We start from the raw sequence: 18,352 nt of genomic DNA on the forward strand, positions 1-18,352 counted from the left end.
CTCTGTAGATGCTGCCACAGTGCCCTCTGCAGATAATGCCACACACACCCCAAGTAGATAGCTCCATTGGGGCTCCTTCAAGGAGTGGAATCCCCAGCCAGAGCGTTGCCGACGCTTTGGCTGGGGATTCCTCTACTGTGGGATCCCTTGACGTCACTGTCCATACACAGTGACGTCAGAGGATCCTCCTGGACCGGAATGTGATATCAGGGACAACCCCAGAGCCGGAGTCCCTGAGCAGAGTACTAATATAAGCTCTGCGCTGGAACTCTGGGGAAGCCATTAACATCAGTGTCCATATATATGGACATGGATGTCAGGGGCAACCCCAGAGCTGGAGTCCCGTGCAGAACGCTAGTAGGCTCTTCCTGGGACTCCAGCTGTGCTCCTGACATCACTGGGACTCCAGCACTGGGGAAGCCCCTGACATCACTGTCGATGTATGGACAGCGATGTCAGAGGCTTCCCCAGAGTAGAGCCTATACTAGCGCTCTGCCCGGGACTCCAGCTCTGGGGAAGCCCTAGACATCGCTGTCCATATGTGGACAGCAATGTCAGAAGATTCCACAGAGTCCCGGAGCAGAGCCGATGCTAGCGCTCTGCCCGGGACTCCGCTCTGGGGAAGACCCTGACACACTGTCCATATATGGATAGCGATGTCAGGGAATTCCACGGAGTCCCGGAGCAGAGCCTATACTAGCGCTCTGCATGGGAAGCTACAGACATCGCCGTCCATATGAGTCCCGGAGCAGAGTCTGTACTAGCGGCTGTGTCCCGCGGGCCGCAGATGACAGCCTCAGGGGCACGCGGGCCGCGTGCTTGAGACCCCTGCTCTAGAACATAGTGTTGCGTGGATTTCTCATTATGACAATTGCTTGTTTTACATATGTTGAATACATGTGTCATGTTTCTAGTAGCACAACCAGTTTTACTGCTAATATTCTAGATCCGCAGAAGATAACCCACAATATTTCTACTAGTGTGACTAGTATTGTAGTAATGGTAATTATCAGAGAGAGGAATGATAGGGAAAAATTAAGAAATTAAACTTTTTGCTAATGTAGCAATATGGAGAATGGTAACTTTTAGGTTAGTAGCAGTTAACCATGTATTGATTCTACTGTGTCAGTTAACAGACAGGGATTACATCTGTTCACATAACCTTCTTTTTATTTCATGTTTTATGTAAACATGCACCAATGTATATGATAAACCACCTTATCTGGACCCCATTGTATATGATACCACATTGTTTAATGCAAACATATTCTATTGTATGCTAATTCTCTTGGTGCACATGTTATACATATGTCATATTGGCTATATAAACTGCTGTAATTAATAAAGATGTCAGTTCTGAATAGGAATTCAGAGCTCTGTGTACACACAATAAACCTTCTTTAACCCCTTCCCGCTTTTGGGCGTGACTGTATGTCCAAACTCAAAGTGAGTTCCCGCACACGGGCGTACAGTCACGCCCTGTAGATGAAGCCAGCACAGGAGCTGTGCGCGCTTCATCTTCAGCGGCTGTCAGCTGTAATACACAGCTGACATCCCGCTGCAACGGTGGCGATGGCAGTTACCACCGATCGCAGCCATTTAACCCCTTCAATGCGGCTGTCAATGGCGTCTGCCGCATTGAAGTGGTTGACAGAGGGAGGGAGCTCCCTCTCTATCTCCCCGGCCCCCCCCCCCACGATAGATCGCGGGTAGCGATGGTTGCTATGGCAACCAGGAAGCCATTGCTAGGCTTCCTGGTTGCCCAGGTACAGAAGCCTATTAGGTCCTATTAGGTCCTGCCCGAGGCATGACGTAATAAGCTAACTGTCAGCTGAAGAATGACAGTTACAACAAGTAGTGCAGTGTATTGTACCGGGGATTAGAAGACCAGATCTTCAAGTCCCCAGGTCAGTGTAAAAGAAAAATTTAAAAAAGTTAAAAAAAATGTTAAAGAAAAATAAATAAATAATAAAAATAACAATCACCCTGTTTCCCTGATAAACTCCTTTATTATTAGAAAAAAAATGAAAACATCAAAAAATACATAATAGGAATTTTTTTTTAATAAAAAACAATGACAGCATTTTATTTTTTGGTCATCTTGTCTAAAAAAAATGTAATAAGTGACCAAAAAGTTGCAAGTAACGCAAAATGATACCAATAGAAACTACAGTTCGTCACGCATAAAACAAGCCCTCCCGCAGCGATATCAACTAAAAAATAATAAAGTTATGGCTGTCAGAAAATGACGACACTAAAACATGATTTTTTTAGAAAAGAGTATTTTTATTGTGGGAAAGTAGTGAAACTTAAAAAAGCAATATAAATTTGGTGGGATGTGTGTCTACGGTGGTACAAGCTGGGAACAACACATTGGGCACTGAAATGGCATATCTGTGGAAAACGGCAATTTTCAATCTGCAACATCTATTGTGTACTCATTTTTGCAAAACACTTGTGCGGTCAAAATGCTCACTACAACCCTAGATAAATTCTTTGAGGGATCTAGTTTCCAAAATGAGGTAATTTTTCGGGGGTACCACTGTACTGGTACTATAGCTCAATGCAACATGGTGTCAAAAAACGAATCTTGTAAAATCTCCACTCCAAATACTAAATGGCGCTCCTTCCCTTTAGGGCCTTGCTGTGTGTCCAAATAGCAGTTTATGACCACATGTGGGGTATTTACCTACTCTGAAGATGTTGCTTTACAAATATTAGGATGCTTTTTCTCCTTTATTTGTTGAGAAAATTAAACATTTTGAACTAATGCTACGTCTTATTGGAAAATAATGTTATTTTTCATTTTCACCGCCCATTTCTGTTAAAATCTGACACCTGTGGGGTCAAAATGCTCACTACCCCCTAGATGAATTCCTCAATAGGTGTAGTTTTCCAAATGGAGTCACTTTCGGGGAGTTTCCACTGTACTGGTACCTAAGAGGCTTTGCAAAAGCGACATGGTGCAGAAAAACCAATCCAGCAAAATCTGCTCTGCAAAAGCCAAATGGCGCTCCTTCCTTTCTGAGCCCTGATGTGTATTCATATAGTGGTTTATTACCACATATGGGGTATTTCCATACTCTGAAGAAGTTGCTTTACAAATGTTACTGTGCTTTTTCTCCTTTATTTGATGAGAAAATGAAACATTTTGACCTAAAGCTACATCTTATAGGAAAAAAATGTAATTTTTCATTTTCACTGGCCATTTCTAATGAAATCTATGAAACACTTGGAGGGTCAAATGCTCACTGCACCCCTAGTTGAATTCCTCTAGGGGTGTAGTTTCCCAAATGGAGTCTCTTTTGGGGGGTATTCTTTGTTTTTGCACCACAAGACCTCTTCTAACCTGACATGGTGCCTGAAATATAATTTAAGAAAAGGAAGGTCAAAAAATCCACTAGGTGCTCCTTTGCTTCTGAGGCCTTTGTTTCAGGCCCTTAGCACACTAGGGCCACATGTGGGATATTTCTAAAAACTGCAGAATCAGGGCAATAAATATTTAGTTGTGTTTCACTGGTAAAAGCATTCAGTATTACAGGAAAAATGGATTAAAATGGAATTTCTGCAAAAAAAAAATGAAATTTGCAAATTTCCCTTCCACTTTGCTGTAAGGGTATGTTCACACGGATAGATAAGAGAAGCACCTCCAGCTCACCTTGATATGCAGATGTATTTCCAGGAAGGTTCATGCACGGATCCTTGTGTCGGCACACATATAGACGAGACTAGAAAGAATGGGGTTGAATCCAGCACGGACAGTTATTTTAAAATGGAAGAACTGTTTCCAAGTTTAATGGGCCAGTATGTTTGGCAGGTTAAAATCAGGAGTAAGGAGCACGGTGTGACATCCTGATATAATGGAGAAAAATTGTGGTAGTGGTAGATAGAGAGCCTACGTGTTTCAGACGCTCCAAGCGTCCTTAGTCATGGCTGAAGCTAACTGACTATGTTCGATAGCTGCCTTATATGTTCCGGTGCACAGTTGTACATAATTATCGTTAATTAGAAAATGTTTACGTTCCCAGCGTTATATTTTGAGTATATGTTCATATCTTAACAATCTAAATATATAGTTTTGAATGTTTAAGATGAAAGAAAAATATGGTAAGGGCACATATGCAGTATGTATATTTAGGTTTTGTATGTAGCAGTGTTCATCTGTAAAGCAGTCATGATCATTGACTGTCGGGTTGAAGTACTTCCGGTTCTATGTGTCATTCTTGGTTGTGCTTGCGTTCCATAAGGTATGGTAACGTTGAACCGCACAACCAGGAAGTGTCTTTTCTGACGCTGAAGACCGAATCCGAGATAGCACAGTCCGATCGTAAGTATAGAAACCTATTTCTTTACTGCATAATGTGTATGTATGATCATATGTATTGAATTTATTAAAACTTGGTCAATTATATGTATTTGTGTATTTATATAAACGGGAACTTGGTGGAAGAGAAACATGAATCGAACATGGTTTGATTTTGGCTATATGAGATCTAAGAAAAATTATTAGCCGTATTTAGTTAGATAGTCAGTTGCAAGATAGGGTTAAACAGATAGAAAAAATGTATAGAACAACAACTCTTAATGATATAGAGATGGATAGAAACGAAAAGATGATGTGTAAATGACAGAAGTCACATAGATAATTTTTTCCTTAGGTGATTTAGTTTAAAAGATGTTGGTGTGTAATAAGCATATAACATACACCCAACATTATTAAAAAAGATGTGCGTACCTTAGCTAAAGAAAAGGAAGAAAGTTTTACTATTATAAAGATACTCAGTGAGATACACTTGGTTGTAGCTGGTTGGTCACTTGAGGGTCACTCCTAGTCACCAGTATATTACTTCACTAACTCAAGGGGGTATGTTGTTTTAAATATAAATATTATTTAACTATGAAAGACAGAGTGTATACTCAATTTATGGTCCTACTTCATGGGTTTGATGTTTTGCCCTCTTGTTATAAGCTATGTGGGTTTTTACCATAAAATGATTATTAGTATTGGAAATATTAGTTTTATTTCCTCTCAGATCTTAATATCATAGTAATACTGTTGTACAGCTGACATGCTGCAACTGTATTTATTTGAATAGTATGTATTTTGGTCCCTTCAAGTGTTTCAATAATGAAAATTTAGGTCGTGTCTTATATTAAGACCATTGGGGAACCGTGTATTCAATTTGAAAATCCAGTGGGCTTCACGTTGGTAAATTTTGTGTTGTAAATCCCCCCCTCTTTTGGGTAGGTGGACTTTTTCTATTGCTTGACATTGGAAAAAATTAGTCGTCCTATTGTGTTGGTGGATAAAATGTTTAGCTGCGTTAGACACATTAACGATATTGGGATTACGGATATAGCTTAGGTGTTCCAGTATTCGCGTTTTCAATTTTCTACTTGTGCATCCTACATATTTTAGTTTGCATTCCGTACACTCTATAATATAGATGACTGCATTGGAGTTGCAATTAATGTAGTTTTGTACTGTAAATTTTACTGTGTTGTCAAAATTGGAAAAGTTTCTACTGGGATATGCGTATGTGCACGTTTTGCATGGGTGATGCCCGCATTTAAAGAAACCCTTACTTTCTAGCCACGTGGATTTGGAATTATTGGATGTAAATAAAGAAGGAGAAAGTGTGCTGCCAAGAGAAGGTGCTTTGCGGGCAACAATTCTGACCCCTTGTTGGAGGATGGACCGTAGGTTCTCGTCTTCGAATAACACTGGTAAGTATCTGTTTATTATCTTTTTAATTTCGGGAAATTGATTGCTTTGTTGTAATATTAGTGTGGGCATTTGGTGTTCTGGTTCAATTCTTTTCATATCATCTTTATCGTATTTCAATAGATCTTTTCTTAATATTTTTGTAGTGATGTTGGTGGCTCTATTCAGAGACCAACTCGGATAGCCTCGTTTTTGTAGCCTAGAGCATATTTGTTTCTGTTCTGTATTGAAATGTTCATTGGAACTGCAATTTCTTCTTGCCCGGTACATTTCCCCTATCGGAATATTCATGATGGTTTTTTTAGCATGATTGCTCTTTGCATGTAGGATAGTGTTAGTTGAGGTCGGTTTACGGTGAGTCCTTGATTCAATTATTTTTCCTTCTATACCTTTTAGTTCCAAGTCAAGAAAGATGATATCAGATTTATTGTGGCTGTACGTGAATCTGAGATTGTGCGGGTTATCATTTATATAATCCTGAAATTTGAGAATTGTTTGTATATCACCCTTCCAGATGATAAGCAAGTCATCAATGTATCTTTTATACCATTCGATATGGTGTCCAAATGGATTATTGGTAGAAAAAATATTATGTTCCTCCCACCAAGCCATAACTAAGTTGGCTATGGAGGGGGAGAATTTAGCTCCCATGGACACCCCCTTGAGTTGTAAGTAAAATACACCGTCAAATAGAAAGTAATTATGACTCATGAGGAAAGTGAGAACCTCCAGGATGTATATTTGAAACTTGCTCGTGTATGCACTATTATTGGCTAGGTAGTATTCTAAGGCCATGTGTGCAGTTTGGTGGGGTATCGAGGTATAGAGTGATATGACATCACATGTGAGCCATAAATATTCGTTTTTCCAAGTTTTATGTTGAAATGAACGCAATACATCCCGGGTGTCTCTTAGGAACGCTGGAGTTTGTTGAACTATCGGCTGTAATAGTGTGTCCAGCCATTCCGATAATCGTTCCAGGATGGACCCAATTCCAGACACAATAGGACGCATAGGTGGAGGCTTTGTTGATTTATGAATCTTAGGAAGGGCATGGAATATAGGTGTGATAGGCTGTTCAATATAAATATATTTGAATTGTTTATGGCTGATATGGCCATTATTTAAGCCTTCATTGAGAAGGTGTTTCATTTTTTTCTGGATGATTTCAATGGGATTATTTTCCAGCCTTCTGTACGTTTGACTATCAGATAGGAGATTTACTATTGATATTTTATATTCCGATTTGTCCATGACAGCTACTCCTCCGCCCTTATCTGCCATTTTGATAACGATCTCTTTGTTATTTTCAAGAGCTTTTTTTGCCTCTTTAAGTTTTTTAGACAGATTTGGTTTATGCAGGGTCTGGTTGGTTTTATTCCATAAAGCTTGGAGTTCTTTTTCTAGTAAGCTTTGGAAGGTGTCCATGGAGTCCGTCCTTGATTTAATTGGATAGAAGCGGACATTGGTTGTGGAGAAATTAGATAGTTGGTTAATGGTCTTATTCTCTTGGTTATTGCCATCTCTCCTGAGATTATCTAAACATGAAATGGTTTGTAATTCCTGGAATGAAAGAGCCAATATAGATTGTTCAGTGTTGCCTAACAGTGGTATAGATATGTCTCTATTCTCCATTGAAATGGGACTTAACACCTCCATGTCGGAACCCGGATTACTCTGTTCAGTAGTTGGAAGAAGTGATGTGCAAATATGATTCTCTGGTGAATTTCCATCATTATTGGGTGTGGAGTCTGATGATGTCTCCATGTTTATATCTTCAGGATCAGACATGAGGAAATGCCGTTTCACAGTGAGATTCCTTATAAATTTATTAATATCAAGGATTGTGTGAAAAACATCAAATTTGTTGGTTGGTGCGAAATTCAACCCCAGAGATAGGACTTCGTTCTGTGCCGGCGTGAGTGTAATTGATGATAAATTCACTACGTTTGGAATTAAAGTTGGTATTTGCGTGGTCGGAGGTGGCGACTCTGGTTTGTTTCCAGCCTTTCTGTGTTTCCTGCCGCCCCTCCTTCCTCGTTTTTTGATAGCATATATTGGTTGGTATCGGATCTTTGTGGATATTTGGGACGAGCTCCAAGATTTTCATCTTCCGAAAATCCCTCGGTAGATTCTGGCTCGGTAGAGCTGAAGCTCACTCTGTTTGATGTGACTCTATGTCTGTATTGTCTTTGATAATTTTGTTTTTTCAAAATTGGTTTCGGTCTTGTACGATTTTGGTCTCTTCTATTCCAGTTGTACACTTGGTTATTTTGATAATCCCTCGTGTCTCTTAAGAATTTAGTTTTCTTCGATTCTGCTAGAGACCGATCGAGTTTGTCTATGTACGTTGACGTTCTGGTATCCAGGAGTACTACTTCGGGTGAGCTGGGAAGGTCGTCTATTTTTGTTCTTATCTCAGATATTGTAACTTCTAGTTCTGCCAATTTGGCTTCTTCTTCTTTGGTTATGATTTTCATTAGTTTAATGGAACAATCTGTCAGAACCTGGTCCCATTCCTTGATGAAGGTTTCTGAATAACTGAATGTAGGTAGTTTTTTGATTCTAAGACCTCTTGGGATCATATCTTTTTCTATGTAGGTTTTTAACGTGGTCAAGTCCCACCATACTTTGGCTTGTTGGATCAGGTGTTTTTCCATAGCACGGAACAAATTTTCAACATCCGGGTTCTGTATGGTTGCGTTTTCATAGTTTCCAAATACTTTGGCCGCCATCTGCGCCCTAGACATTGGTGGATTACTGGTCATCATAACGCAATATATCTGTATATTTTTTCAATATCAACGTATTATTATGACAGGATATAGTCTATCCCGTTAGTTGTTTGCATACAATCTGTGTTCAGTGTTTTCCACAAGAATTCACTTTTCATACCACACTGGTTCACACTGAGTTCCAACGCATTTTTTCAGTGCGATATTCACTGAACATTTGTGAATTGCTGGTCATCGACGGAAAATATATGTTTCCTAATATCAAGGTATCATAGGTTATATTTCCCCAATGGTGAAACACAAGACGTTTTTTCACTGTCTAAGGTACTTGTTAGTGCACAGTATAAAAACAAAGGTACAACAAGATAACTTTTCGCCACTAGGTTCATTTATGTGTGGCAAAATGATTTGTCACTATTATATTGAGATATGACAGGATATAGTTTGTCCCGTTCGTTGTTGCATATAGACTATGTTCACCACTTTATCCATCAAAAATTCAATTTCCATATGACACTGTTCACACTGTGTTCAAGTGCGTTTTTTTCAGTGCGTTTTTTTCAGTATTCTTATATGAGCACATCTGTAACTCTGAAGTTTCTTTAAATATGTATGCAAGACGGTGGGCACGTAAGGTTCAAGCCGATATTGTAATATACACAGATAGATAAGAGAAGCACCTCCAGCTCACCTTGATATGCAGATGTATTTCCAGGAAGGTTCATGCACGGATCCTTGTGTCGGCACACATATAGACGAGACTAGAAAGAATGGGGTTGAATCCAGCACGGACAGTTATTTTAAAATGGAAGAACTGTTTGCAAGTTTAATGGGCCAGTATGTTTGGCAGGTTAAAATCAGGAGTAAGGAGCACGGTGTGACATCCTGATATAATGGAGAAAAATTGTGGTAGTGGTAGATAGAGAGCCTACGCGTTTCAGACGCTCCAAGCGTCCTTAGTCATGGCTGAAGCTAACTGACTATGTTCGATAGCTGCCTTATATGTTCCGGTGCACAGTTGTACATAATTATCGTTAATTAGAAAATGTTTACGTTCCCAGCGTTATATTTTGAGTATATGTTCATATCTTAACAATCTAAATATATAGTTTTGAATGTTTAAGATGAAAGAAAAATATGGTAAGGGCACATATGCAGTATGTATATTTAGGTTTTGTATGTAGCAGTGTTCATCTGTAAAGCAGTCATGATCATTGACTGTCGGGTTGAAGTACTTCCGGTTCTATGTGTCATTCTTGGTTGTGCTTGCGTTCCATAAGGTATGGTAACGTTGAACCGCACAACCAGGAAGTGTCTTTTCTGACGCTGAAGACCGAATCCGAGATAGCACAGTCCGATCGTAAGTATAGAAACCTATTTCTTTACTGCATAATGTGTATGTATGATCATATGTATTGAATTTATTAAAACTTGGTCAATTATATGTATTTGTGTATTTATATAAACGGGAACTTGGTGGAAGAGAAACATGAATCGAACATGGTTTGATTTTGGCTATATGAGATCTAAGAAAAATTATTAGCCGTATTTAGTTAGATAGTCAGTTGCAAGATAGGGTTAAACAGATAGAAAAAATGTATAGAACAACAACTCTTAATGATATAGAGATGGATAGAAACGAAAAGATGATGTGTAAATGACAGAAGTCACATAGATAATTTTTTCCTTAGGTGATTTAGTTTAAAAGATGTTGGTGTGTAATAAGCATATAACATACACCCAACATTATTAAAAAAGATGTGCGTACCTTAGCTAAAGAAAAGGAAGAAAGTTTTACTATTATAAAGATACTCAGTGAGATACACTTGGTTGTAGCTGGTTGGTCACTTGAGGGTCACTCCTAGTCACCAGTATATTACTTCACTAACTCAAGGGGGTATGTTGTTTTAAATATAAATATTATTTAACTATGAAAGACAGAGTGTATACTCAATTTATGGTCCTACTTCATGGGTTTGATGTTTTGCCCTCTTGTTATAAGCTATGTGGGTTTTTTTCCAATGTCAAGCAATAGAAAAAGTCCACCTACCCAAAAGAGGGGGGGATTTACAACACAAAATTTACCAACGTGAAGCCCACTGGATTTTCAAATTGAATACACGGTTCCCCAATGGTCTTAATATAAGACACGACCTAAATTTTCATTATTGAAACACTTGAAGGGACCAAAATACATACTATTCAAATAAATACAGTTGCAGCATGTCAGCTGTACAACAGTATTACTATGATATTAAGATCTGAGAGGAAATAAAACTAATATTTCCAATACTAATAATCATTTTATGGTAAAAACCCACATAGCTTATAACAAGAGGGCAAAACATCAAACCCATGAAGTAGGACCATAAATTGAGTATACACTCTGTCTTTCATAGTTAAATAATATTTATATTTAAAACAACATACCCCCTTGAGTTAGTGAAGTAATATACTGGTGACTAGGAGTGACCCTCAAGTGACCAACCAGCTACAACCAAGTGTATCTCACTGAGTATCTTTATAATAGTAAAACTTTCTTCCTTTTCTTTAGCTAAGGTACGCACATCTTTTTTAATAATGTTGGGTGTATGTTATATGCTTATTACACACCAACATCTTTTAAACTAAATCACCTAAGGAAAAAATTATCTATGTGACTTCTGTCATTTACACATCATCTTTTCGTTTCTATCCATCTCTATATCATTAAGAGTTGTTGTTCTATACATTTTTTCTATCTGTTTAACCCTATCTTGCAACTGACTATCTAACTAAATACGGCTAATAATTTTTCTTAGATCTCATATAGCCAAAATCAAACCATGTTCGATTCATGTTTCTCTTCCACCAAGTTCCCGTTTATATAAATACACAAATACATATAATTGACCAAGTTTTAATAAATTCAATACATATGATCATACATACACATTATGCAGTAAAGAAATAGGTTTCTATACTTACGATCGGACTGTGCTATCTCGGATTCGGTCTTCAGCGTCAGAAAAGACACTTCCTGGTTGTGCGGTTCAACGTTACCATACCTTATGGAACGCAAGCACAACCAAGAATGACACATAGAACCGGAAGTACTTCAACCCGACAGTCAATGATCATGACTGCTTTACAGATGAACACTGCTACATACAAAACCTAAATATACATACTGCATATGTGCCCTTACCATATTTTTCTTTCATCTTAAACATTCAAAACTATATATTTAGATTGTTAAGATATGAACATATACTCAAAATATAACGCTGGGAACGTAAACATTTTCTAATTAACGATAATTATGTACAACTGTGCACCGGAACATATAAGGCAGCTATCGAACATAGTCAGTTAGCTTCAGCCATGACTAAGGACGCTTGGAGCGTCTGAAACGCGTAGGCTCTCTATCTACCACTACCACAATTTTTCTCCATTATATCAGGATGTCACACCGTGCTCCTTACTCCTGATTTTAACCTGCCAAACATACTGGCCCATTAAACTTGGAAACAGTTCTTCCATTTTAAAATAACTGTCCGTGCTGGATTCAACCCCATTCTTTCTAGTATGTTCACACGGCCTATTTACGGACGTAATTCGGGCGTTTTAACCCCCGAATTACGTCCAAAATTATGGCTTGAAAGCGTAGACAAACATCTGCCCTTTGAAAGCAATGGGCTGACGTTTGTCTGTTCACACGAGGCGTATATTTACGCGTCGCTGTCAAAAGACGGCGCGTAAATAGACACCCGCGCCAAAGAAGTGTCATGTCACTTCTTCAGTCGTGAATGGAGCCGTTTTCCATGGACTCCATGGAAAACCAGCTCCAGTTACGTCCGGAATGGACGCGGCGTTCAAGCGCCTGCAGATGCCGTTATGGCTGAAATGACGGGGCTGTTTTCTCCTGGAAACAGCCCCGTAATTTCGGCCGTTACGGACGCTGCCGTGTGAACATACCCTAATTCCTCTGAAGCACCTAAAGGGTTAAGAAACTTTCTAAATGCTGTTTTGAATACTTTAAGGGTGCAATTTTTAAAATGGGGTGATTTGTGGGGGTTCCTAATATATAAGGCCCTCAAAGCTACTTCAGATCTGAACTACTCCCTAAAGATTAGCCTTTTGAAATTTTCTTGAAAATGTGAGAAATTGCTGCTAAACTTATAAGCCTTTTAACGTCCTAGAAAAATTAAAGGATGTTCAAAAAATGATGCAAATATAAAGTAGACATATAGGAAATGTTAACTAGTAACTATTTTGTGTGGTATAACTATCTGTCTTACAAGCAGATACATTTGAATTTAAAAATATGCTAATTTTTGCAAATTTTCTCAAAATGTTTGTGTTTTTCACAAAAAATATTGACCAAATTTATCGACCAAATGTCGAAAACCATCTTAGAATCGCTTGGATAGGTAAAAGCATTCCGGAGTTATTATCACATAAAGTGACACATATCAGATTAAAAAAATGAGGCTGTGTCATTTGGTCCAAAAGTGGCTGCGTCCTTAAGGGGTTAACCTAAGAAGCAGCATGTGAGATCCTATGGGGATTGAGAAGTTTTGTTTTACACTGCCGTTACATTTGGTGTTTCCTCCCGATTCTTCTGGACGTCCAGACGGGAGCCAGCAGTGAAGCTGACTGACATAGTGGATTCATTCTTGGGCCCAAGCAGGTGGGCACTTATTGCCTGTGACTCCACTCTGTCAGCCAGTATACACTGTTCTTGTCTTTGGGTCGTCTAAAGGTACCATTTTATTTAACCCTTTCAAGACCGAGCTCATTTTGTCCTTCAGGACCAGCCCCATTTTTTCAAATCTGACATGTGTCAATTTATGTGGTAATAACTCCGGAATGCTTTTGCCTATCCAAGCGATTCTGAGATTGTTTTATCGTGACATATTGTACTTTATATTAGTGGAAACATTTGGTCAATAAATTCATTGCTTATTTGTGAAAAACACCAAAATTTAGAGAAAATTTGCAAAAATTATGATTTTTCTAATTTTAAATGTATCTGCTTGTAAAACAGATAGTAATACCACACAAAATAGTTACTATTTCACATATTCCATATGTCTACTTTATATTTGCATCGTTTTTTGAACATTATTTTATTTTTCTAGGACGTTACAAGGCTTAGTACTTTACCAGCAATTTCTGACATTTTCAAGAAAATGTCAAAAGGCGATTTTTACAGGGACCAGTTCAGTTCTAAAGCGGCTTTGAGGGCCTTATGTACTAGATAGACCCCATAAATCACCCCATATTAAAAACTGCACCCCTCAAAGTATTCAAAACAGAATTCAGAAAGTTTCTTAACCCTTTAGGTGTTTCACAGGAATTAAAGCAATGTAGAGGGGAAATTGACAAATGTTATTTTTTTTGCTGCAATTCATTTGTAATAAAAAAAATTCTGTAACACAGAAAGTTTAACCAGAGAAACACAACACAATATTTATTGCCCAGATTCTGAAGTTTTTAGAAATATCCCACATGTGGCCCTAGTGTGATAATGGACTGAAATACCGGCCTCAGAAGCAAAGGAGCACCTAGTGGATTTTGTGGCCTCCTTTTTTTAGAATATATTTTAGGCACCATGTCGGGTTTGAAGAGGTCTTGTAGTGCCAAAACAGTGGAAATCCCCCAAAAGTGACACGGTTTTGGAAACTACACACCTCAAGGAATTTATCTAGGGGTATAGTTAGCATCTTGACCCCACAGGTCTTCTGCTATATTTATTGGTGTTTGCCTGTGAAAGTGAAAATCTACTTTTTTTCTGAAAAAATATAAAAAGAAATAATATTTGCAAGGAATAAAGAATAAAAAGCACCCCAAAACTTGTAAAGCTACTTCTCCCGATTACAGCAATACCCCATATGTGGTACTAAACTGCTGTTTGGACCCACGGCAGAGCTCAGAAGGGAAGGAGCGCCATTTGGATTTTGAAGCGCAGATTGTGCTGAATTGGTTTTCAGTGCTATGTCGCGTCTGCAACGCCCTGGAGGGAGCAAAACGGGGGAAACCCCGCAAAAGTGACCCCATTTTGTTGACTACATCCCTCAAGAAATTTTTCTAAGGGTATAGTTAGCATTTTGACCCCACAGTTTTTTTGCTGAATTTAGTGGAATTAGGCCGTGAAAATGAAAATCTACTTTTTTCTGAAAAAACATATAAATGTTTAATTTTTACAATGAATAATGGAGAAAAATCACCCCAAAATTTGTAAAGCAATTTGTCCTGATTACAGCAATATGCCATATGTGGTAATAAACTGCTGTTTGGACCCACGACAAGACTCAGAAGGGAAGGAACAATATTTGGCTTTTGGAGCTCAAATTTAGCTGGAATGGTTTTCGGTTGTCATGTCGCATTTGCAAAGCACCTGAGGTACCAAAACAGTGGAAACCTCCCAAAAGTCCCTTTAGGGGACTTGAACGAGCGATCATTAGGTCGCTGGTACAATACACTGCAGTACTAATGTATTGCAGTATAATATCATTTTTTACAGGCTCCTGTAACAGCGCGATCGCTGTTCTTGTCCATTAGTCCCGGGTGTCAGCTGTAATACACAGCTGACACCTGCAGAATATGGAGCGGGCGCAGCGCATGAGCCTGCTCCATATATAACCCCCCCCCCCGCACCACGACTTGCTATTAAGTCGTGGTGCGCGAAGGCGTTAATGCGCAGCGGATGGTGCAAAGTGAAAATTTACATTTTCCACTGATATGCCATTTTAATGCACAATATGTTGTGCCCAGTTTATACCACTGAAGACAAATACCTCATACAATGTTGAGCGGGTTCTCTCGGATATAAAATATAATATATGTGGACATAAACTGGTGTTTGGGCACGCTGTGGGGCTCAGAAGGGAGGGAGCGCCATTTGGCTTTTGGAGCGCAGAGTTTGCTTGGTAACTGTTCTGTTTGGGGTTTTGCTGGTATTTCAGTTTATGATGTGGGGGTATGTGTAAAGTGGGCAGAGTACATCAGGACATAATAAGAGGGTATAATAATTTGGTAAATAAATAATAATTCGCAGATATGTGGCCGATGTCGCACTGATAAATGGCGCCCGATCTTATCAGCTTTTGGACACTGCACAATTTCTGTCGCTATATTCTGAGAGCCAGAACTTTTTTTATTTTTTCTTCACCGAAGCCGTGCGAGGGCTTATTTGTTGCGGGATAATCTGTATTTTTTCACTGGTACCATTTTAGGGTACATGTGATTTTTTTATCACTCTTTATTAGATTTTTTTGGGCAAGCAAAGTGACAAAAAAACAAATTCTGACAATGTTTTTTGTATTTTTTTTTTACACTTTTCACCGTGCGCTATAAATTACATTTTACTTTATTCTGCGGGTCGATACGATTATGGCGATAGCAGATGTATCTAGTTTTTTTATGTTTTGTGGCATTTGCGCAATAAAATCACTTTTCGATAAAATTATTTATTTTTTGTGTCACCATATTCTGAGAGCCATAACTTTTTTATTTTTTAGTCAAAAAATCTGTGTAAGGGTTTGTTTTTTACGGGACGGGTTGTAGTTTTTATTGGTACTATTTTAGGGTACATACGACTTTTTGATCACTTTTTATTCTATATTTTTGTAGGGTTGATGAGCAAAAAAATAGTGATTCTGACATTGTTTTTTAATTATTTTTTTTGCGTTGTTCACCGTGCGGGAAAAATAATATTATCGTTTTATAGTTTGGGTCGTTGTGAACGCGGTGATACCAAATATGTGTACTTTTTTTAACATTTTAATTTTTTTCCTATAATAAAAGTCTTATTATAGGAAAAAAAGCATTTTTTGTTTTTGTAACTTTTATAACTTGTTTTTACACTTTTATAAAACATTTTTATTACCATATTTTTTACTTTTTCTTGTTTTACTTGAAGACTGGCAGCACTGATCGCTGCTTTAATACATTACACTACCTAGGTAGTGTAAAGTATTATAAACTGTCAGTGTGACACTGAGAGTCACACTGACAGCAAGCTTATGAGGAACGGCCTCCGAATGGTTCTCGTAGGCTGCTGTGCATGGCAGACCCGGGGGCCGTTGTATGGCCTCCGGTTCTGCCTTATAACCGACTGCAGCACCCGGAATCGGTCCCCGGGAAAGTTTGTTGTAGCAACAAACTTTGCAGTTCATTGTACAACAAACTTTCCCTGCGATCACATGACCGGGACCTGAACCAATTAGGTCCCGGTCATGTCTCCGGGACCAGAGGCAGGGGATAACAGCGCGATCCGGGTGTCAGCGCTACTCTGAGACACCCGGATCGCGCTTTTAGCACCCACCGTGAATTCACGTCGGCGCTGCGCAGAGCCCAGCAAATGCCAACGTGAATTTACTGTGGGCGGTCGGGAAGTGGTTAATGATATGATGTCCCTTCTCCATAGGAAGATTTTACTTTATATTAAAGATTGTAAAATATGTGTAATATTATTAATAATTTATTTTGGTTTTAGACTTGTTGCATACCGTTTACCTATGCTAGTTAAGACATGCGAGACACAGACAAAAGCTGTGGTCCGGGTGGTTAAACCAAATCAAAAATCAAATTACCCTATGGCTGGATTCACACGAGCACATTACGTCCGTTGAACAACTGTCCCGTACTGAAAACATGATTACAGTACGGGACAGTTGTCCGGCAGCGAGGCAGGGACCCCTAGCATCGTACATAAGTATCATGCTAGGAGCCCGGCTCCCAGCAGTGTGTTCGGTCCGGGACTTCCGGCCGAAATACGTCCGTCCATTACGGACGTAATGTGCACGTGTGAATCCAGTCTATGAGTTGTCAGAGCCCACCAAACAAGGGAATGGAGTGAAGATGAAGAGCGGGCTAGCCTCTTTTCCAAGGTAGAAGTCTCCCCACTTCAGTACCTTGGAGGTGTGTTTTGATGAACAAAAGGAGGGAATTGAAAGAGCAGGACGAGCCGCCATTTTGTGTTCATCAAAAAGAACATTTCTGTTTCTTGTAAATGGTTACATTTCTCTTTACCTAGAGCCACACCCATGCAGGCGAATGTAAAATCCTGTTTATGTGGCATAGATTAATCAGTAAACAAGTACCCACACCCTTAGCAGAGAGCCAGCCTTTGTCTATATGTTAACCCCTTCCCGCCGCAGTCCTTTTTCAGATTTTCATTTTCGTTTTTTTCTTCCCACCTTCCAAAAGCCAGAACGTCTTTATTTTTCCGTCGATATAGTACTATGAGGGCTTGATTTTTGCGGGACAAGTTGTAGTTTTTTGTAGAACCATTTATTTTGCCATATAATGTACTATGAAACGGGAAAAAAATATTTGTGGGGTAGAAAATGAAAAAAACAGCGATTCCTCCATGTTTTTTTGCGTGCCATTTTTATGGAATTCACTGTGCAATTAAAACAACATATTAACTTTATTCTGTGGGTCAATACGATTACGGCGATACCAAATATATATATATATCATTTTTTCTATACTTTACTACTTTTACAAGTACAAACCTAAGTGTAAAAAAGAAAATTTATTTTGTGTCGCCAAATTCCGAGAGCCGTAACTTTTTTATTTTTCCGTCGATTAAGTGGTATGAGGGCTTATTTTTTGCGGGATAAGCTGTAGTTTTTAATAATACTATTTTGGTGTACATGCAACGTTTTAATCACTTTTTATTTAATTTTTCTGGGAGATTATGTGACCAAAAAATTGAGATTCTGGCGCTTACAATTTTTTTTTTTTACGCCGTTCACCATGCGGGTTTAATAATGATATATTGTAATAGTTTAGACTTTTACGGACGCGGCGATACCAATTATGTTTATTTATTAATTTTTTTTACTAGGCTCTAGGGGGGAAATGGGAAAAGGTTTTTTTTTTAACTTTTAATTTGAAA

This window comes from Rhinoderma darwinii, chromosome 1, assembly GCF_050947455.1.
Source record: "Rhinoderma darwinii isolate aRhiDar2 chromosome 1, aRhiDar2.hap1, whole genome shotgun sequence".
Taxonomy (NCBI): Eukaryota; Metazoa; Chordata; class Amphibia; order Anura; family Rhinodermatidae; genus Rhinoderma; species Rhinoderma darwinii.